This window comes from Beta vulgaris, chromosome 1, assembly GCF_026745355.1.
Source record: "Beta vulgaris subsp. vulgaris cultivar EL10 chromosome 1, EL10.2, whole genome shotgun sequence".
Lineage (NCBI taxonomy): Eukaryota > Viridiplantae > Streptophyta > Magnoliopsida > Caryophyllales > Amaranthaceae > Beta > Beta vulgaris.
Window position 1 is genome coordinate 9,205,806 of NC_079202.1, and position 22,099 is coordinate 9,227,904.

A 22,099-nucleotide genomic window follows, 5' to 3' on the forward strand; every position below is an offset into this window, starting at 1 on the left:
TTTAATAACATTGGATGCAACATGTCATTGCCTAATTAAACAATTTCAAAATTATCGGTATCTTTGAATATGTTAACTTTTTTAGCCTGTTTCTTTTGGTGTAGTATCCCACTATAAGGGCTTACCCCCAAGATATTAGGAAGTTGGAGAAAAAAATGAGTGATGGAAGGAAAAAGTTTGTAAATAAAACCGTTTCTAAGACATTTTTAAAAATAAGAATAAAAAAAATTGAAATGAATTTCTTGGCATACTTGTTTAGTCGTTGGGATGCCGCAAGACAAGTTTTTTGTATCAGAGACGACTACAAGATTAATATTTATGAGGAGATCGTTGTTTGGATTACGGGACTACCGTATGGTAATATGACTTATGAGATTCCTAAGGTGGACAACAAAGATTCAAAGTTTCAAAAATTGAAGAGTTTTTACCAAAATGCAAGTGGTATTAGCTATGGCGTCGTGTACGATATGTGTAGAGATAAAAATGAGGAAAACAAAGAGTTTTCGAAGCATTTTGTTTTGTTTATTATGGCAAATATTTTCTGCATTACAACAAGCAACTACATTAGTCCAAACCATTGTTGGCTGTTGAAAACAAGTTTATCAATGAACTCAAGAAATATAATTGGTCCAAATACATACTTGACTGGATGGTCATGTATGGAGTAAGGCATGCTAGTAAGGGGTTTAAGGGATCGCCTGTGGTTCTTATGCTACAAATTTTAAGATATTTAATGTGTGGTTGATGTTGGTGTTACTGAAATAAGTTGTTACCACTATCTTAGTATTTTAACAAACATTATGGAGCATATTGCATACCTGGACCATTTGAACATGATGGCAAAAGGTCTAATGTGGGATGTAACTGAACCGAGAGTTGGTGTTTGACAACAAAGGAGTTAAAATAATAAATAGGAATAAATAATGAATCTTATTATCCATAGCTACTGAAATGTTGAGAACTAAATAGAAAAAAACAATAATGAATATTATGAGCCATAGCTATTGAAATGTATAGAACTAATTAATACGAGCTACCCATGATGGTTGGCACCGACAAATGGTGCAAAAGGCATGGTTGTTGGTTAAACTTAAAAATAATAGATAGGAAAAAAAAATAATGAATATTATGAGCCATACCTATTGAAATGTTGAGAACGAAATAAAGTGAGAGAAAAAGTCGAAGATGAAAAAAATAACCTTCCAAAACATTTTTTGATAATTTACTTTCCACTTTTTGAAAGGTAGATCCCATCTGAAAGGGGGGCTCTGAGTCGTTGCTCAGGTTGCTCCCCCTAATAGACAGCTCTGAATGATACTAATAACATTAATAGAAATATTAATCAATATTAATGTCAATGATAACTTTCTACTGAAAAGATCAATCGAAGTGTATAATAATAATAATAATAATAATAATAATAATAATAATAATAATAATAATAATAATAATAATAATAATAATAATAATAATAATCTAATGTTCAATATCTAGGAAAAGTTTGGAGTCCATTATATGATAATTAAAATTGAAATGAAATAGATTATATATATATAAACAAAATAACAATTATATTAATAACATATAAATTTGAAAAGATTGTAAGTTTGTGATTTGTACAGTTTCACGATACATTTAAATAGTAATCATGACCTATATATATTATAGTTTGCAAATAACGGTGGTGTTTACTATAATTACTTAATGTATCAACTTGTAAACAAGGTTGAATACCCATCAACTTGGTTACAACAGTACTTTTGAAAGGCGTTTATGGCTATGAGGTCTCGAGTTCGAATCCCATGCTTGTTGTTAGTTTCACATTTCCTCCCCCTCCCCCCATTCTTTTTTTTTTTGAAAAATTTGTAGTAGCCCTTTTTTAATTTGTAACTTGTAACATATTTTTCCTTTTAAAATGATATTTTTATGAATCATGAATCATTAAATGTAACGTCTCATTAATTAAATACGTGGTTAAGATAATAACAAATATTTTTAATTTAATAATGTTAATACACTAGACTTCGAATTATACAACTCAATGTAAATTAATTAATAAGTTGTTGATACCATTTTAAAATTTTATGTTACTAATCAATACAATTACTACATAACAATTTTATTTTCATTTTTTTTTATCATATGAGGAGATCTATTCTTTTCATTTCTATCTTATGAATTACGACAAAAAAATTGCAAACTCCTGTCAAGAATCGAATTTCAAGAAAGTATTTGCAAAACATTTACAATCACTAAAATTCAAACATATATTCCGCGAAGTATGTTGTCAATGATTGAATTTAATGCGTCTTCAGTTGGAATATCGACTCTTGAAGCAGGAGTTTAAGTTCCCAACTGAGAAGCCACATATTATATCTACATTTCCCCCCCTGTTAGGTATGTTATTCAATTGTTAATCCTTATTCATTTAGTTTGTAAACAACGATATATGAAGATTAAAACATCACTGATCACATTTTTATTATCTATTTATTGCATGAATACCTAAGTTAAAGTTTATTCCTTTACTTCGTATACAACTATATGAACATTAAAACTTCACGAGCATTGATTTACATTGACAAAAATACAAATTTAGTCTATTTACATAAATATACTCATGACACAGTAGATGCGCTTGAATATGCATATTGAAATAATTACCGTTACTAGTTATTGAACATGCATATTGTTAAAAAGATGATTCATATACATTTCCTTATGTCATGAAACATATAACAATGCAAACAATAGTCATCTATAACAATGCACACAATAGTCATCTAGTATTAATAGATCTAAACCAAGTTCATGGAGACCCTGAGTTGATTAACGAAGAAAACAAGGATCATAATCTATAGCATAATCTGAACAACGAAGAAAACGCTGATTAAGATATAAAGGATCAAGATCAACAAGACCCTGAGTTGTTCTGATCGATGTCCCTATCTCGCCGGACTTGCCGCCTATTTACCGCCGGAGCTTTCTCTCTCCTCTGTCGTGCAACCTTGCGCGGTCACCGTGGCTACATCTTGTCTCTCATCTTCTTCGTCCTCTTTGTGCTTGTCCTATTCGTTGTTGTCTAGTGATTTGCTGCTACGCGTTGCTTCATTGGCGAACGTCGCCACTCCCCTGCGTTGCGGCTTACCTCGTCGGTGCTCTCCGCCGCTGCCGGAGCCCAGTCCGCCCCCTTGTCGTGTCTTCCCTGCTCTTGAAGTAGAGGTAAACGCTAATTCTCTTTTTTCCTGTTGAAAATTTTAATTTCAAGATTTGTAAATTGATTCCAAGTTGCTGTCGTTTGTTGTTATTGTTGTTGCGTTGTCGTTGTAATTGTTATTGGTTGATGTTGTTGTTTTTGTAGTTGTGGTGGTTGTAGGTGTGGTTGTGATGTTCTATTGTCGTTGTTCATTATTGTTATTGTTGTACTATTGTCATTGCTATGGATTGTGGTGGTGGAGTTGTTATATTGTTGTTGTTGTTAGGATTACTCATGAGTTATTAGAGTCTAATTAGTTTCTTTAAGGAGAAGAATAACGAAGGGATTTTGCCTAGCTTGTTATGGGTGAGTTAGTATATGTTGTTAGGATTACTCATGAGTTAATTTGGTTTGAGAATGATTATAGATCATGGTCGTAAAGGAGTTCTAAATTGGGAATTTGTTATGATCATGATTTCTAGTTTAAGTTTGGTTATTGATTATCATTATTGTTGTGAGGTGATTGTTGGATGATGATTTTGGAGTGAAGTATCATTTGGAGTTATGAAGCTAAGGAAATTGCGTTGTTGGAATTGGAATGCTTTCAGGTAACTTTTAGGTTCAGTAAAATCATTTACTCATGCCCATGTGTGTGTGGATCTCTGTTTTGTTTTTATAATACTTAAGTTCGTAGTATGGCCATAATTATGAATGTGATGTTATAAGTTGATTCTGGGAATGTTATTCAATGAATATGAATACGAAAACTATTTTGCTGGCTTAGTTTATGAACTGAAAATAGAAAGTGGACAAGGTATGGGTGGAGGATGGTTACTCTTTTGACCTGATACGGCCGGCTACGCTTCATAACGAACCTTGGGGGTAGTATTACTGGGCTCCATAACGAATCTTGGAGGCAGCATTTGTTCTTTGTCCAAAACCTGTACTTGCCACTAATTTGTTTAAGAGAGTGAGCTATGCCAGCATTGTAACGAAAAGAAGTGATTTAAAATAAAATGTTTTCAACGCGTTGAAGTAAAGTTTACGAGTTTTTCGCTCATTTTGGAATTTTGTTTATTTTGTATTTTCTCTCTGAATTTGCAAGTTTGGTGTTGTGAGCTCGGAATTGGAAGTGGAGCAAGATTATGATGTCATCCTAGATTAAGGATTGAGTTTGTATTTTAGATAGCTGATTCGAGAATAGTTATCGATTTTTCATTGTATATCATTTTGGGAATATTAGTCGAGTCATTGGTCTATTTAAGGTTATTTTTCCGCTGTGATTTTATTTAATTAATATTTGGATTCTAGTTTATGGTTGTCGAGTGTGTTTTACTAGCAGCTCGGAAGAGCGGGCTGTTACATCTAGATAGAAAAAAAATAGGTTGATTTAGTAATAATAGAAGTCTCAAACACAAAGATAGGGGTTGATTTATCAAACTCAATCACTACTACATTTTTTAACAAAGGCAACAGTTGAAATGAGTCTAATGCAACAACACTTGGTAAGCCGTTGCAATAGATAAAGCTATTGCAACGGTTCATTTGAGATAGATGCAATAGCTAAAGGATATTGCAGCGAATATTTAGAACCATTGCAATAGGGTACTTAATGCAACGACTACGTAGAATTTGTACACAAGAATTATGTCAATTGCATCTGTATAGAAAATGTCGTTGCATTTGTACTATTTTGACTACTATTGCAATAGATTCATTTTATCACTAGTGAAGTAAAATATCATAGATGCGCCAACATTACAAAATTTTCGTGAACTTCTAAATTTTTACTTTTCCCTCCAAAAACTTCAAACACTAAATTGTTAAAAAAACTTACTGTACAGTTTCCTCCGCCTTTCCACTCTCACGGAAACATAAGTTATTTTCCCTTAAGTCCTTCCCCTATCCGATTTCCCCCATCTGATTTCTCTCTCATCTCTCGTTCTCGACCTCCACATTCTACATCTCCCTTGGGAGTCTGTCAAATTCGCGATGCCCAGTTGAAGATTCTTGAGCGTCGCCGGCAATTCGAATCAAGGTAAAACTCATTTCTTCCTCGATCTAGGGTTGATGATGAGGATTACGGGGTCGAAGAGGGTAATAGAATTTCTAAAGAATCATGCAAAGGGGTTTCTCTTTAGATCTCCTGAGTCGACTTTCTTTAAAAATTCTGTGATTGATGCGACTTCGGGGATTAGGGTTGATGAGAGTTCAAGGTAAAACTCATTTCTTTCCCGGTTTTGAACCCCTTCTATTATCATTTTTTTGTAATTAGGTTTTTGTGCACTATCTGGTGTTAGGGTTTCTGTTATTTCAATTTGTTGATCTGTGTTTTAACGTTTTATTTTCCTTGTGTTTGTTTGATGTATATATGATTTTTTCATTTTAAATTTTTTTTGGAATAAACGAGAGGAATGAATGGAAAAAAAAGCGATAACATTAGGAATTTCGTGAAATTTTTGCTGGTGAGGCTTATATATAACACTTTTACACATTGACGAATAATTATAGTTAGTAAAGATGAGAATTTTTGCCATTGGTCTATATGTTTTACAATCTGAAATATCTAATGTGACATTTGTACGTACTTTACAATCTGTGATGAACTCCAGAGAAAGCTTCCTTGGGTTCTTGCTACATAGATTTCTATTAACATGTCCCAATGTTGTAGAAGACTTCTAAATTACTCAAATAGCTTGGTATTTATCGTGCCTGACATTAATGCAGTGTTCTTGCTCTCTTTCTATGATGGTGATTGCAACTAGTGATGCTCAACTTTGAGTAGCTATTATGTAATATATAACCTCTATGCATATTGATACTCTTGTTAATTGATGAACTAAGTTTCAGCTTTAATATTATTCTTATGTTCCATGTTTAATTTAGTGCATCTTATACTATTTGAAATCCCACGATGCAAATAACTTGTTATTGGTCATTGATAAGTTATAATTGTCGTTGACCTCGAGAGAGATACAAATTGGTTTACTGACACATGGATTATCGTAGCTTTTGGGTTTTTCTATTGATTGGTTTATCTATGTACTTGCTGTGCACCACCCAGAATTCGTTGTGCTGAAACTTTTGCATAATCATTTCTTTATTACCTCTGGAGGTGTGTTGCTATGTGATACATGGTTATGTGCTGCAAATACTAACAGCTAGTTTGGGTACACAAAGTGGAAGGATAAAGGAAATGAAGGGGAGAAGAAAGAAGGGGAAAGAGAGGAGGAGATCAGAACCACCTATTACATAGTTATATAACATTTATGAAATAAATATACTCAAATTTTAGAAATTTTTTTGACATTGATCTGGAATTTTCAATTTATGAACAAAAGACATTTTGCTATAGTTGTTATTATTTCAATTCCATTTTTTATTTCTAAATTAAGTGTTTTTAAACTTTTACAATGTTTTAAATTTTTAGGTGAACAATGAGTCAATTGGAGGAGATCAAATGTAAATACCTCACTTCTTAGACGGCACACACTTGTTAAATCAGGTATTATTCTCTCACTTCTTTCAAACTTAGACATAAGTGCATTTTCTTGTAGACATAAATGTGTTGCAAAAAGTTATTATGTTAATTCTAGATTTCTAAATCACTCATCAGGTTGATATGGTTGTTGATAGTTTTGTGTTGGATTCCATGTATGATTCTAACATCGTTTCGGCCATATATATACTATTGTCTACCAATAAGAGTACACTAGATTACTCCATAGGTTAATTAATTCATCCCCTTTGCTGCAACATAGGCTAATTAATAACTAGTTAAAATTAAAATGCAATTCAGTTGATCCAACATTCATCTCATTTTCCATCAGTATATGAACATAAATTATGATGTTGCAGTGTAAATATAGTGTAGGTTTCCCATATTCCATAATAAGGTAAAAGGTAGATTTATCATTTTAATGAATGCAATTGTACTCCTACCAGGCCAGACTAGTGGAATAGATCAATAAATGCACCTTAAAGCTTTTGTCGCTCGCTTACATAATCAGCATCGAGTTGCAAGAAAGTGTAATAATAGTTGAAAAAGGCTATTGGTATGATGTTTGTTGAAATGTAGAAAGAACCTGCAAAAGAATTATCTGTTTAGATTAAGATGTTCCAAATAAATAAACAAGTTGTAGCTTTGTATCCCCCCTCAAACACGTCATAACTCCATTTTCGATTTTGATTGCAAAATTTAGTGTTTCTAACTATTTATAGTGTTTGAATTTTTAGGTGAACAATGAACCAATGGAGGAGATCAAACATGGATGTCCCATTATATACGCTATTTGTGTCCGAATCTAGTTAGTTATATATTGTATTATGCTGCTTGTATGCAGTATGTAGAAGGAAATTAGGGATGTATATGCTAGAAACATTTTGTGGTACATTAAACAATTATGTAGTTTAGTTTGATTTAATAAATTTCATTTATATTAGTAGGAACTTAGTCATGATTGTAATACTCTTATAAATTCATTAGTTTGAGAAATTTTAATACAAGCATAAATAGTGGTACAATAGCTTTCAGTAATAGACATTGCAATAGTTCGGACTAGACGTTGCCAAAGAGCGTTGCAACAGCTTCTGCTAGTTTGCGTTGCGATAGCCTAACCGTCGCATAAGCTACATGAAAGCAATGATTCTGATAGCCGTTGCTTAAAAGATTGGTCTAAAGCAACGGTTCATCAAGCCTTTGCAAAAGGTTCTAAAAGTCGTTGCACTTGGCCTATTGGAACGCCTCCAAATGCGACGATTTAAAACCGTTGCAATAGGTCTACTGCAACGACTTTTGGACCTATTGCAACGGTTTTTGTGTGTTGCCTTTGCCCTTTAATGAAGTACTGAATGTTTTGAATACACAAACAAGGATTCTTATAAATAACTTACTATACTTTTTTGGGAAAAGCTAAAAGGTACATTCAATAAATGCAACGTTTTACTCTATAGCAAATATCACATGTTTACTTTTTGACAAAATGTTGCCTTTTTTATTTATTTTTGTTTTATAATTTATTTTTTACAAAAAGGTACTCCCTCCGTCCCAAAACACTCTTGACACTTATCAAAGCATGTAGTTTTAGATGATAAGTTGTTTGGTTATCAATTGTTATTTTATTGAAAAGTAGATGTGATAGGAGTTAATAGTTAGTAAAAGTAGTATTATTTTATTTTAAGGAGAGAGAATGTGGGCCGTGCTTGGCTAGAGTTGGTAAGTAATAAGAGTGGTTTTATCTTATTTGGAGGAAAGATAGTGTGGGCTAATAGTTAAAAGGTAGAATCATTAAAATAATAGTTGGTCATATTCCAAAATAGAAGTGTAAAAGTATTCTGGTATGGATAAAAAAAGGAAAGTGTAAAGAGTATTATGGGACGGAGGAAGTAATTTTTTGAAAAAAAGTTATTCCCTCCGTTTTTTTATTTGTTACATTGTTGCTTTATGAATGAAGCTACTAACTTTAACGAATTATTTTGAATATTTTATACGTGAATATATAATCATGTGTAGTCTTGTTAGATTCGTCTTGACATGTAGATTCATAATATCAAATTTTTATAATGAAAAATTGGCACATGGCACATACTCACGACACACGTAAACTGGTCGGTAGGAAATGTGATGCTCCGGTAACTGCGCAGCTGGTCAGGAGTTGATCCCAGGGCCTTCCATGCCCGATTATTATGCGTAATCGTCCTATGAACATCCTCCCCATCGGATTCTTCCAATGACATGCTAATAGAATTGAAAACAACAAATAGGAGTAAAAAAGTCATTGTCAAAGAGTTCCTGACTCTAACAAACGAGTTTAGTAGAGTTCATGAATAAGTAATTTTTTTTGAAAACAGCTTCCTAAAGAGCATTATCGTCACATCTAATGGGATTTCATGAATCCATTTGAAAATTCAAACTAAACCTTATCGAGGTACAACATGCAAGTTACAACAATAGAATATGCATCGTTACCTAAAAGACGATTTCTATCAGCAGCAAATCCACACATTCAGAGTTCCTAAAGCATGTTTATAGGTTCCAGACTTAGAAATTATGCTAATTCTAGCATAATTCTATGATTTGTGATCTAAGAATTATAATCATATCCTAAGTTCCCTAAACATGTTTCTAGGTTCCATATTTAGAAACTATATTAATCATAACATTATTCTGGATTCATGAACTAAAGAATTATTAAACAAAAAATCTGATACAAACTCACATGAAATGAGTATTTAAACTCGTGAAAAAACAAAATATGAAAATTGTCGAAAATCACGGGGCTCGGAACCTCGCAAGAAAACTCGCCAGAGCTCATCGAAAAATCTCTGGAACTGGCGTACGTGACCTAGTCCGAAAATCCCCCCCAATAAACATTCAACCATTTTCGCACCAAACATATAGAAGAAAAAAAAAACAAAAAAGAAAAAATCGCAGCAAAACGAAGAAGAAAATTCGCACAAAGGAAAAAAGAAGAAAAAAAAACAAAAAATGCGAAAAAAGAAGAAGAGAAGAGCATACATGACTTCGTCGGAAAAGCCGACCACCGAAGTGAAACAACCTGGAAAAAGGGCGTAATTGTCGAATCTCAAAGCCTTCGAAAACACCCAAAACTGCTCAAAAAACTTCACAAAACATACAACCAAGTAGAATTAATCACTCCTCTAGCCTAGATATGGAAAAAGATTCAACTTTAAACAGGATTTGAAGCTTCAACAATGGATGTTTTAGTTTAGCGGAGAGAGAAATGGAGAAACGACGGAAAGACGGAGAAGAGAGATGAAAGGATTTTTCGGAAATGTTGTGTTTGTTCAGGTCATTTAATGACCTGCACCAGGCGCGCACGCCAGGAGCACTGATAAACCCGCGCTAGACACGCTCCGTTGCATCCAGTGCATAAGGCACGCCTTTGCGCATGCCTTTGCGCATGTACTATATGCTTGAGGGATTCTTTGCCTAGGTGGGGCCTACATCTTCTGATGGAGACATGAATTCAAATGTTCGTTACGTTTTAACACCTCGCAATAAACTAATGAACTTTCAAAAATTCACAACAAGAATACAATTTTGCCAGTCTACCAACTCGCAACACTTCATCACTAGTGGAAAAAACCTTATATGTCACTTTGTACTGGATGCGGTTTTTGTAAAACCGCATCCGAAAGTGAACAAAAAAATGTGAGGGAAACCTGGCAAAGAAAAGCGGATGCGGTCCAGAAAAAACCTCATCCGATTTAATATCGGATGCGGTTTTTTTAGAACCTGATGCAGTTCAGGGGACCCCATCCGAAAGTCAAGCGCTATATTCATTTCGCTCAAAAAATCTGCCCTTAGTCTAAACACAAATTTTCCCCCTCAAAAAAACTCAAGTCTCGAAAAACGTGCGCCAGCAGCTCCACACCACTGCCCACGCAGGCGATTTCCACCATCAACAACGCCGGCGAGTGTCCCAGCTCCACATCTCAGTTTTGAGCTCTACCACCAACGCCTCAACGCCACATCTCAGGAGTGCATTCACCACCACCACCTGGGCTAGTTTCGCCCTAGCTTCGCGCTACCACTGCCTTAGTTTCGCGCCACCACTTCTGCCCTAGTTTGCCGCTACCACAGCTGCTCCCTAGCTTTTCCTCCTCCTCCCCTTCCGAAACAACTACATTACCAACTTTTCCTAGCTAGGTAACTAAAATTTCATAAATTTTATTGTGATCTCATAAATTTATAATTAATTGTTGTTAATTATTGAAGCTTTAAACTTTGTTGTTGATTATTGAAGCTAGCTAGTGACGGAGTGCTAGTGACGGAGTGTTGAGTTTCATTTCCCTATTTACAACCTTGATATTGGTATGCTATCGCTCATACTTAACTTTCTTTAATTTCATATTAGTAAATTGTTTTATATGTGTAAATTGGTTTATATGTGCAAATATGTATATATGTATCGTTGAATTAAGATTAGATGTAAAATGCTTTGTTGTTCAAAAACCTATGTATATATGCATCATCATATCATATGCCTAGATACTCGTTCGAGACTTACTCATTAGGAGTAAGTCTTGAATAGTCCTCGGTTTAGGACTGTTCTTAGATGTTTAATCTCACTTAGGTGGTGAATGTATGTCTTTATTTCGATTCTATAGAGGAATATCATGGCTCGCTGTTTCCCTACTTTTGTTCTCTTGGTACATATGTAGATATAAGTAACTATATATCTACATCGTGTACTTGGAGAACTGTAGGGAAATGCTGCCGGATTTTCCATAGAATGGGTTAGGTTGGAGTGACACGGACCCTTTGAAAGCATGCCTAATTTCATTGAATGTATATCGTTCATATATAAACTATAATCATGTAGTTAAGTTCGTTATTGACATGAGGTACTTGTTGCTTGTGTGTAATTAGAGGTGTGATTGAAATGAGTCGTGCATGGATGTATGGTAGTCGTGACATGAGTGAATTTGTGGATGGGGTATATGACTTTTGTGATGCTGCATTAAGTCATCAGGCTGCAACGGGAACTGAGGGGTTTTATTATCCTTGTGTTGATTGTGTCAATGTGGGGATGGTTAGTAACATTGGGTCTTTGAGGGAGCATATCTTTCGTCGTGGGTTTAGGCAAGATTACTATGTATGGGTTTGGCACGGTGAGGAAGGTATATATGATGGTGGGAATGCCGTTGTTAACGATGTGCATGAAATAGGTGAATTTGATGTCATTGAGAATGACAAGAACCTCGAGGACGAATATGAGAATATTGAGGATGATGATGATAATGATAATGATAGGGACCATATCGAGGAGATGATGGAGGGGCTAGATGATCATGCTGGGAAACGGCCTCGTATCTTTGAGTGCATGGACGAGGCATCTCGGAAATCTTTGTATCCCGGTTGTACGAGGTACACCAAGCCTTTGGAGGCCGTGATAACACTCTTTAACATCAAGACGAAAGCTGGTGTAAGTGACTCAGCTTTCACTTCCTTGTTGCAAGCCTTTGGTGATATGTTGTCGGACGACCATGAACTACCCAAGTCGAACTACTATGCGAAGAAACTGATGTGTCCCTTTGGTTTGGAGTACCAGAGGATACATGCTTGTCCAAACAATTATGTGCTATATCGAAATGAATATGCGGAGTGGATGAGTGTCCTTGATGTGAAAAGTCGGGTTATAGGCACGCAAGGGTTGGTGATAAGAAAGGGCCTCCAGCAAAGGTGATGTGGTATCTTCCGATTATACCACGATTCATCAACATGTTTTCAATCAAGAAAGATGCTAAGAACTTGAGGTGGCATGCAGAAATAAGGAAAAAGGACGGTTTTCTCAAACATTCGGCAGATGCTCCTTAGTGGAAAGGTATCAATCGTCTGCATAAGACCTTTGGTGGTGAGGACAGAAATTTGAGGCTCGGCCTATGTACGGATGGGATGAACCCATTTGACAATCTTAGTTCTCAACATAGTACATGGTCGGTTCTTCTAGTTATATACAACTTGCCTCCTTGGTTGTGCATGAAACACAAGTACATCATGTTGTCGATTCTTATTTCAGGGCCGAAACAGCCTGAAAACGACATAGATGTCTACCTAACCACTTGTTGATGATTTGAGAAAAATGTGGGGTGAAGGAGTTTCTGTGTGATATGGACATGCTGATGAGGTTTTCACATTGCATGCCATGCTATTATACACTCTTAATGACTTTCCTGCTTATGGGAACTTATCCGGGTACAAGAACAAAGGGAAGAAAGCATGCCCGATTTGTATCGACGACACAGAATCGAAATACATTTCCACTTGTCACAAAGAAGTTTATATGCGGACCCGAAGGTTGCTCGTAGGCCATTGACTGTTGTTGAGGTTTTTGATCAGGTCAAGGCTATTGAAACGATATTCGGCAATGGAGCGGGTGATGGTGGTAAGGGACTTTGGAAAAAGGAGTCTATTATGTGGAAACTTCCATATTGGAAGGATCTAGAGGTTAGACATTGTCTCGACGTCATGCACATAGAGAAGAATGTATGTGACGCAATTCTGGGGACACTTATGAATATTCCACATAAGACAAAGGATAACAAAGGAGTGCGACTGTACCTGGAAAGTGAGGGGCTTCGACCAGAGCTATGGGCTCAAAAGAGGGACACTAAGAAAAGAAAGAAAAAAGAGAAAGTGTCTGGCAAAGCAAAAAGGAAAGGGAAAAAAAGAGGAAATTCAAGAAGGGTCGGCTGATGATAGGAACTATTTGCCTCCGGCTTGCTACACTCTATCGAGAGCTGAGAAACAGCTTTTTTGCGAGTCTCTGTACAACATTACGGCTCCATCTGGGTACTCATCGAACATGAAAAGATTTGTTACCTTGGACGGTGATTTGAAGCTATCGAGTATGAAGTCTCACGATTGTCATGATGCAAGTATTCTTACCGATTGCGATTCGAGGGATATTGCTGAAACACGTGAGACATACCATAACAGAGTTGTGTTCTTTTTTCAATACTATATGTAGCAAAATGTTACAACCGTCGAAGCTTGATGCTCTCTAGGCTGGCGTGATAGAGACTTTGTGCAAGTTTGAGATGTATTTCCCACGTGCTTTCTTCTACATTATGGTCCATTTGGTTGTACATCTAGTTCGAGAGATTAAGCTATGTGGTCCGTTGTTTTTGAGGTGGTGCTATCCATTTGAGAGACATATGGGCTCTTTGAAAGATAAAGTAAGGAATCCATCGCAACCAGAAGGAAGTATTATTCAGGGGATTGTGAGTGAAGAGGTCGGTAATTTTGCGGCCGAGTTCTTAAGTAATGTTGATCCTATTGGACTTCCTATATCTCGACACGAGGGCAGACTCGAGGTAAAGGTACACTTGGCCCCAAAATGATTGTACCTCTTGTTGAAATGCGGATATAAGCACACTTATTTGTATTGCAGCATATGGTACAGGTGCATCCCTACTTAGATGAACATATGGAGGAGTTGCGTGATCAGAATCCAGGAAAAGGGGCTAGAGCATTGATGTAGTTGCATAATAAGACGTTTATTGATTGGTTTCATAACCGGTTAATGCGTAAAGTAGATTCCACTATTTCTGAAACTCTTAAGTGGCTAGCATTTGGTCCTCGAGAAGCTGTGCACTCCTATGAGGGTTATGATGTTAATGGATATACGTTTTAGACAGATCGTCAAGATGAAAAATCGAGATTGTAATACCCCATATTTTCAAGTATTTATTTATTAATTAAAATATTTATTTTCTAAAATAAATATTTTAAGCAAAGGGTATTTTAGCAATTTCACTCGTTTTAAATTATTTTGGCGGAAGATGGCGCCAAAATTGGATTTATTAGGCCATTATTTATGACGGGATTGTGAAGTTAATGGGGGAGTTTTGTTTTCCAAATTTATGATGAAGGTTACAAATCTTGGTTTAATCTCCTAATTTATGGTGAAGGTTACAAACTCTTTAATTTTGAAAATTAAGTACTACCTATTCTACTCCTATAAATACCCCACATCTTTAGTCATCTTTTCCACACAAAAACTTTGGAGAATCCATACTTCAAGGTTCTTCTTTCTCTTCTTATCTATTCTAGTTTTATATTTCTTATTCAAGTTCTAATTTTCTTTGGGTTAAGAAAAGAATAAGATTTTCCATGTTTCTTACTCAAAATATTATGCTCATGATAGGTTATTCATGTTTACATTCATGATTAAGTTCATGTGATAAGTTACTTATTAGATTTTTATTATTGGTTTGTTAGGAGATCGTTCAAGATTAAGACTAAATGGAGATACTAGTATACTTTTTGTGCAAGATCAAGGTACGTTATGTAGCTAGATCTTTTAAAATGTGGTTTATATGATAAAGTTGTTTATTGATTTTATTGGTTGGATTGGTTTAAAATTTTGGTTTTAAATGGTTACAATGTTTTATTATTCACTCTTGAAAGTGAAAAGGAGGAATGATTTTATCAATTATTTTATATAGAAGTTTTGTTATCCTTTTTGGAAAATTAAATTATTTTTACAAGGAAAGGTTAATTGGTCTTTATGAACTTTGAATGTTCAAAAAGTTGTTTATGAGGAAAGGAGGGTTATTCATGACTTACAAGTCATATTATTATTATTTTCGCTTGATTAATATCAAGAGATTCAAAGTCCACTTGTTGGCAATTATAGTTACCCCTTGATATAGCTCCGTGTTGGGATGACTAGCTTGGGGGTGTGCACACTTAGCAAAATAGAAGGGGAGATAAGAAGAGGAATTGTTTTCAGGATTGTTTTTAATCCAAGTTGTTTGGAAAGAATTTATTCTTAAAAAGGTTATTCTTGAATTACTATTCAAGTGTTTGGAAAGAGTTTGTTCTTAAAAGGTTGTTCTTGAATTATTATTTAAGTGTTTGGCAAGAGTTTGTTCTTAAAATGTTATTTCTTCAATTATTATTAAGTGTTTGAAATCAATTTATTCTTAAAGTGTTATTTTTGAATTATTGGTTATGGAGTTTTCGAAATGAAAAATTATGACGAACTAACAAATGTGTTACTTATCTAGTACATTTCGTACTCAGTTTTATACTGACGCGTATTTTCTTTTTCCTATTTGGCTTTGCCTGTTTACCTTTTTGGTAAGCAGATTTGCAGGTGAATTTTGGATGTGCATGGGAGCATACTAGGAAGGGGATCTTCACCTAGATTAGAGTGTCATTTTATTTTGAGTACTGAGACAATATTTACTTTTATTAATAAAGAAGTATTATTATTTTTGGTTTAAGTCTTCCGCTGCAAGTTATTTTGGTTAGTTAGTAGTTGGTTGTCGAAAGAGTGTTAGTCACGTGGCGGTAATACTCCTAAATTACTCAAATATTATTTATTAAATTATTTATTTAAAAGTGAGTAATTTGGGGGTGTTACAGAGATCTTTGCAGAATAGTGGCGTTTGAGTAGAGGCATCATCTACACAGTATGCAAGTGCCAAAGACAAGTTTCCTATTGATGCTACATTGATATACTATGGGCAGGTTTAAGATATTTGGGAGATTGACTACTCTGGTTTCACGGTATGCTTATTCCGATGCAAGTGGGTTGATTATAACCGACGCTACATAAGTACAAATGACCCTTGTTGATTTACTCTTGTAGACCTGGGTCGGTTACAAGAAAGTGAAGAGCCATTCGTGCTTGCATCACAAGTTAAGCAAGTATTCTATGTCACTGACCCTTCTGATAAGAAGTGGTCAATTGTTGTCCCGGGAAAAAGAAGTATACTTGGAGTTGGTGATGTTGAGGATGAGGAGGAGTACGATGCTTTTGAAGACACCCCGCCATTCACCATTCCAGACGCCAATGTCACTGATGTGGAGTTAGCAACAAATTACAGGCGTAAGGATCATGGGGAAGGGATAATGGTTGAAACATCATAAGAAGGTGGCAAAAGGTTCAACTTCTCAATTTAAAATTCCGGATTTTGGCTTATAAAGGTAACTCGCTTTAATTTCTCACTTTTATTTTCATGTAATGTCATGTTTAGTTCTTATTAGTATCTATATATGTATTGCAATCAACTAAACTAGCTTCACATGTATTGAAACCCATGTTGGGTAAGTGGATGTCATTTTGGGCCGATTTCAGCTTTTCATGTTCCAATTTTTTATTTTCTCACTTTAAGCCGCATCTAATGGCATGTTTAGTTCTTATTAGGATCACTATATGTATTGCAATCAACTAAACTAGCTTCACATGTATTCAAACCCACTTTGGGTAAGTGGATGTCATTTTGCGCAGATTTCGGCTTTTCATGTTCCAATTCTTTATTTTGTCACTTTAAGCCGCATCTAATGGCATGTTTAGTTCTTATTAGGATCACTACATATGTAAGAAACCGATTTGGGTACATGAAACTCATTATGGCCTATTTCTATTTTTGAGCGGGGGTGGGGGACTATGCAAGGGGGTGTGCAGGGGGCAGTGGGTGTGCAGGGGGTGTGCATGGGGTAGTGGGTATCCAGGGGACAGTGGGGAAGGCAGTGCAGGGGGTGTGCAGTGCAGGGGTAGGGGGCAAGGGTAGTGCAGGGGGGTAGGGGATGTGGAGTACAGAGGTGCAGGGAGAGGGCAGTGTAGGGGGGCAGGGGGTGTGTAGTGCAGGGGTAGGGGCAAGGGAAGTGCAGGGGGCAGGGGTGTGCAGTGCAGGGGGAAAATCTCAAGCTTCCTAGGGACAACCAATTGACTCAACCTTGAAGAAATCTCCACATAGTGCTGATGATCATGGGGGTCCTGACAAGTCAAATAAGCCATGGGAAATCTAATGTTTTGGAATCCCAACTGTCGATTTTCCCTTAAGAGGCCTTGTCCATATTCCAGTCACCAGCGCTTTCTTGCTTATGCGTTGGCTGTCCCAAACAAGAAAAACCCAATTTGGGTTCTGATTGGTGAAAGAAGACACAGAAGCCCTCCCCCCCACCCCCCTTCACTGCACACACCCCCATTAGAGTCAAGAAAAACAATTTCCCTCATGCTTTGAAACCCAATTTGGGTAAATGAAGGTCATTTAGGGCCGATTTTAGACTTTTATGTTCATTTTTCTTAAATTCTCACATTTAGCCACATGTTAAGACATATATAGTACTAATAGCTACATATATAACCATTAGAGTCAATAAAAACCATTTCTCATGCTTTGAAACCCAATTTGGGTAAATAAAGGTCATTTAGGGCCGATTTTAGACTTTCATGTTCATTTTCCTTAAATTCTCACATTTAGCCACATGTTAAGACTAGTGATGGCCACTGGTGCGGGCTGGACGGGCCGGACCGTGGGCCGTAGCGGGCAGGGCGGGCCGGACCGTGGGCCGTAGCGGGCTGGGCGGGCCGGACCGTGGGCCGTAGCGGGCTGGGCGGGCCGGACCGTGGGCCGTAGCGGGCTGGGCTAAAATTTCATCGCCCACGACCGGACCGTGAAATTCATAGGTTAGGTGGGCTGGTCCGTGGGCTTAAGAATCTTGACCCACACCGGTCTGTTACCGGTTTTCACGGTTTGGGAAGCGGTTCTGGCGGTTCGTGGGTCTAGTTGCCTGGACCGGGCCGACATGAGATTATATTTTCAAAATTATTCATTATTGTTATATAAAATCTATAAAATGAACAAAAATATATACAATTATTAAAATAGATGAATAATTTCATTATTTTAAAATTTGATTGAATTATAATATATGCAATTTGATTAAAATATATACAATTTGATTAAAATATACACAATTTGGTTCAATAATAACTTGGACTGGGCTGGTCCGGTTCGTGGGTTGGGCTGGACCGGTTTCGTGGTCCGGGCTGGGCGGTTTTAGTAGCGGACTTTAGTGGGCTGGGCTCAAGAAATCTGGCCCACAACCCACCCACCAATTTCACGGTTCGAGCTGGGCTGGACCGGGATTTTTGCGAGCCCAGCCCACACGGCCCACGAGGTGGGCTGGGTTGGATGGGCTGGATTGGCCCACACTGTTGGCCATATATAGTACTAATAGCTACATATATAACCATTAGAGTCAAGAAAAACCATTTCTCATGCTTTGAAACCCAATTTGGGTAAATGAAGGTCATTTAGGGACGATTTTAGACTTTCATGTTCATTTTCCTCAAATTCTCACATTTAGCCACATGTTAAGACATAAATAGTACTAATAGCTACACATATAACCACTAGAGTAAAGAAAAACCATTTCTCATGCTTTGAAACCCAATTTTGGCAAAATGAAGGTCATTTCGGGCCGATATTAGACTTTCATGTTCATTTTCCTTAAATTCTCACATTTAGCCACATGTTGAGACATATATAGTACTAATAGCTACATATATAACCATTAGAGTCAAGAAAAACCATTTATCATGCTTTGAAACCTAATTTGGGTAAATGAAGGTCATTTCGGGCTGATATTTGACTTCTTAGCTCAACTTTAATATATTTAACCTCCCGCACTTAATTTCATTATTGACTTCTTATATATGTGTGTTTCGTTATTAATGTTTTTATAAGGTGTTCATCAAGGACAAGCCAAGGAAGGATTCTTTCACACATCCGAGATAAACGAGGTTTGGGATTTGTTAGCACGCTACCTTACCGACAGTTGCATGTAGGATGATATCGCGGCTTTGAACTTTTTTGTTAGGATTATGTTACTAGCTACACTCACTTCATATGTTTATTTTTAATTTTAGTACTTATTTATAACTTCATTTGTAGTACATTATGAATATTATATTATATATAATAATACCATTTTGAGTACTTTATACGACGCGTGCGTGAGATGTTTTCTAATTAAGGCAGGTTTAGATACAGGCTTTATATATATAATAATATATTATATTTATATATTAAAAACCTGATGCGGTTCTGGAGAAGCCCGCATCAGATTATACGCCTAGAGGTCCAAAACCTTGGCGCCAAGACCATAATCTGATGCGGTTTTTGGGAAAACCGCATCAAAATTTAGTCTAATCTGATGCGGTTTTCCCTTGAAACCGCATCAGATTATCCATTTCTGATGCGGTTTTAGACCGCATCAGATTCATTTACACACCTGCTGCGAGCCCACCTGTTGCGGACTAAAACCGCATCCGAAAGCCCATATTTGACCAGTTCAAATCGAGACGGCGGGCAAATCCAACGTTGGGTCTGCGGACCATTATAAAGCAAAACATCAGGTAAATCTGGCACTGGGACTATAACCATAACAAAGCAAAGCAGCAGACAAATCCAGCGCTAGCTCTGCGGACCATCATCAATCATTACAACTCTACGCCCTAGATTGGGACCAAAATATCTCTACGTAGGGAGTGGGACTACAATAACTCTATGTCCAGGAGCGAAACTAAAATAGCTTTACGCCCTAGACCGGAACTAAAATAGCTCTACATGAGACAACTCTACGCCCCGGAGCGTGACTAAAATAGCTCTACGTCGACATGAGTCGCACTAAAGTATACAACAAGAATCTGCGCTTTTACCGTCTGAACTTTACCGTCCGTCAATAAAACAGACGGTAACATACAAAATACCGTTTGTTATTAATCTGACGGTAAATAGTATCGGAATTTCTAAATTTACCGTCTGAACAATTTTTCAACGCTATTTACCGTCCGCTCCATTATATTCACCGTCTGAAAATCCGACGGTAAAGTGAGCTGATTTTTTTAGGGAAGAGCATAACTCTCGCTCCCATCTGAATCCGCCTAGCCGGCCACGATCCGATGCGACGGAGCCAAGCCGCCGGGACAAAGAGAGGTCCGCCCGTCAGGGGTCGGCCCCGCTAGCGCGAAGACACCCACATCTCCGAATCCCCGAGAGGAGGAGAGGGTCGGAAGCCCGAAGATGCTCGACACTTTCTTAACCAGAAATGCCTCAGGCAGGGTTACGATGCCCGAGAGCTCCTGGATAAAAAGCCACATCAACGGGAAGGGCAGGGTGACTCGGCCCATTCCAAACCACCGAAACTGACCGGGGGCGGGCTCAAATTTCTGATCCTATTCAGCCACGAGGTCCCGGGGATCCCCACCCCTGGGAAGATCAAAACCCCGCTGATTGAACCATTCGCGGGCCTAACCGACTCGGACGACCATATGGCTAGTTACAAAGCGCAAATGAGCGTTCAGACTAGTTACGAGGCCACCTGATGTCGCTTTTCCCCACTACTCTTAAGGGTCTTGCACTCCATTGGTTCCAAGAGCTCCTTGCCGTAATCATCACGGACTTCTCCACATTGGAGCACCTGTTCATCCATTAGTTCGTGGCGGGGAAGAGGCAAAGGAAAACCATCCTTCACCTCATGGGGGTGAAGCAAGAGAAAAACGAGACCCTGGCCGACTACATCAAGAGATTTAATACAGAGTCTCTAAAAGTCACCGACCTGCAAGATGCAGTGGCTTTTGCCGCTCTCATGTCGGGGCTCCAACCGGCTCGGCTCAGATGCTCCTTGGCCGAAAACGAAGTGAAAACCTTCTCGGAGGCCATGATCAGGGCTCAAAGGTTCATCCGAGCAACATACATCTGTCGCCACTCGGATGACGGGGGCAAGAAGAGGAAAGATGATGGGGTTCACAAGGATCAGCCGAAGCACCAAAAAACGGGAGGTCGAGGGGATCGGTTCACTGACCATGGCAATGACCCTCGGTTCAGCAAGAATCGGCGGGAGATTTACCTTGACATCTAGGAAAAAGCTTGGCTTCCCAAGCTGGCACCTATTAGAACTTCATCCTCCCGGAGGGACAAAAGTTTATGGTGCGAATACCACAAAGAATGTGGGCACACCACCAAGGACTACAGAGAGCTCAAAAAAATCCTTGGATGGTCAGGCCGATCAGGGTAAGCTTGTTGTATAATATGAGCACTATATAAAAGTAAACTTGGGAACAAACAATGGGAACACGAGAGATTTAGCGAGGAAAAACTTCCTAGGCCTAGTAGGAAGAAACAACCTCGACCACAAGGGATTTTAAACAACTTTCCACTATAATAGGCCAAAACAACTCTGATTACAACCTATTACTTTTCTCTCGATTCTCAACTTAAGTCACTCAACTCAAGTTCCCAACGACAGTTCCCACAACTGACGTTCCTCTCAAACTTCACTTGAAGTTCCTTTCTCTTTCTCTTTCTCTTTCTCTTGCTTCACTCAAAGCTTCTCACACTTACAAGAGTTCACTCAAACCCTTTTCTCAAAAATACACTTTGTAAAACAATGGAAGAGTAATAAACTCGATTAATGTAAGTATGAATTCTCTTAAGGAAAAGGCACTGACACTTTAGATACTTAAGACAATTACTAAGTCGACACACATTGTTGACTAATAAAGTCAGACACACTTTGTTCAAATGAATTAGGCGCCTATTTATAGACAATTAAGACAAGACATTTTCCACTAA

The 22,099-nt window shown here is 37.3% G+C and overlaps 1 long non-coding RNA gene across 1 annotated transcript; it reads left to right on the plus strand.

Annotated features, from left to right (window-relative positions):
• The first annotated feature begins 4,965 nt into the window (after positions 1-4,965).
• On the plus strand, positions 4,966-7,649 carry LOC104905820 (uncharacterized). Its single transcript, XR_791804.4, has 3 exons — positions 4,966-5,412; positions 6,627-6,701; positions 7,433-7,649. It is a non-coding gene; the product is annotated as an uncharacterized LOC104905820 (long non-coding RNA).
• Positions 7,650-22,099: the final 14,450 nt, after the last annotated feature.